Genomic DNA, 2,236 nt, shown 5'->3' on the forward strand with positions numbered 1-2,236 from the left:
AGAAAAAATAGGAAATGAGAAGGAACACAGGGGTAAAGAATAAAAATGGCGACAAACAAGAATCTATCAATAATAACTTTAAATGTAAATGGATTAAATGCCCCAATCAAAGACATAGGGTAACTGAGTGGATAAGAAAACATAACCCATATGTCTGCTGTCTACAGGAAACCCACCTCAGAAAAAAAGATGCACACAGATGGATGGTGAAGGGATGGAAAAAGGTTTTTAAAGTGAATGGAAATGAAAAAAAAGCTGGGTAGCAATACTTATATCTGACAAATTACATCCCAAAGTGAAGGACATAAAAAGAGATAAGGAAGGCCACTTCATAATACTAAAGGGAGCAATCCAACAAGAAGAAATAACTCTGGTAAACATATACGCACCCAATATAGGAGCACCCAAATACATGAGAAAACTTCTGGAGGAGATCAAGGGAGAGAATGACAGCAATACAATCATAGTAGGGGACTTTAATACCCCATTATCACCATTGGACAAATCCTGTAAACAAAAATCCAGCAAAGAAACAGCAATCCTAAATGACTCACTAGATCAGATGGACTTAATTGACATCTTCAGAACATTTAGCCCAAAAGCCACAGAATATACATTCTTCTCAAGTGCACATGGGTCTTTTTCAAAGATATACCATATATTGTGTCACAGGCAAAAAGTCTCTTCAAATTCAAAAACATAGAAATCATAGCAAGCATCTTCTCAGAGCACAATGGCATAAAACTAGAAATCAAGCACAATAAAAACAATCCAAACAAATCAAACATATGGAGACTAAATAGCATGCTATTAAACAATGACTGGGTCATCAGAGAGATCAAAGAAGAAATAAAAAACATAATGGCAACAAACAACAATGAAAACACAACAATTCAAAACCTATGGGACACAGAGAAAGCATTCTTCAGAGGGAAGTTCATAGTTCTACAAACCTACTGCAAAAAACAAGAAACAATAATTATCTAACCCTGCCACTTAAAGAATCAGAGAGAGAGCAACAAGAAAAGCCTACAGTATCTAGGAGGAAGGAAATATTAAAGATCAGAGCAGAAATAAATGACATAGAGATCAAAATAACAATACAAAAGATCAATGAAACCAAGAGCTGGTTCTTTGAAAGAATAAACAAGACTGATGAACATCTATCCAAGAAGCAGAGGAGGGCAAATCCCCCGTAGGAGGTGTGCAGGAGGCAGCTGATCGATGTTTCTCTCTCATCGATGTTTCTTACTCTCTATCCCTCTCCCATCCTCTGTAAAAAATCAATAAAATATGCTGTTAGAAAATACTATGAACAACTCTACTCCAACAAAATAGACAACCTGGAGGAAAAGGACATATTCCTAGAAAAATACAACCTTCCAAAACTCAATCAGGAAGAATCTAGAAATCTCAATAGGCCAATAACTATGGAAGAAAATGAAGCAGTAATAAAAAAAAAATTCCAGCAAACAAAAGCCCAGGGCCAGATGGCTTCACAGGGAAGTTTTACCAAACATATAAGGAAGAACTAAAACGTATCCTCCTCAGACTATTCGAAAAAATTCAAGAGGAAGGAACACTTCCAAGCTCATTCTATGAAGCCAGCATCACCCTAAATCTAAAACCAGATAAAAATAACACGATGAAAGAGAATTACAGGCCAATATCCCTCATGAACATAAATGCCAAAATCCTCAACAAAATCCTAGTAAATTGGATCCAGCAGTACATCAGAAAGATTGTACACCATAATCAAGTAGGATTTATCGCAAGGATGCAAGAATGGTATAATATCTGCAAATCAGTAAACATATAACATCACAAAAACAAATTGAAAGAAAAATACCACATAGTCACATCAATTGATGCAGAAAGAGCATTTGACAAAATCGAAAAAGTTAGAAAGAGAGCAACATGAAAAGTCCAGTGTAAGCAGAAGGAAGGAAATAATAAAGATCAGAGCGAAGATAAAGGACATAGAGACCAAAAAACAAAAATACAAAAGATCAACAAAACCAAGAGCTGGTTCTTTGAAAGGATAATCAAGATTGATGAACCTCTAGCCAGACTCACCAAGAAACAAAGAGAGAGGACCCAAATAAACAAAATCAGAAATGAAGAGGTAAAATAACAACTGATCCCACTGACATACAAAGGATTATAAAAAAAAAAAATACTATGAACACCTCTGCTCTAACAAACTGGACAACCTAAATGAAATGGACAAATTCCA

This window comes from Myotis davidii, unplaced genomic scaffold (assembly GCF_000327345.1).
Source record: "Myotis davidii unplaced genomic scaffold, ASM32734v1 scaffold2269, whole genome shotgun sequence".
In the NCBI taxonomy this organism is placed as follows: Eukaryota; Metazoa; Chordata; class Mammalia; order Chiroptera; family Vespertilionidae; genus Myotis; species Myotis davidii.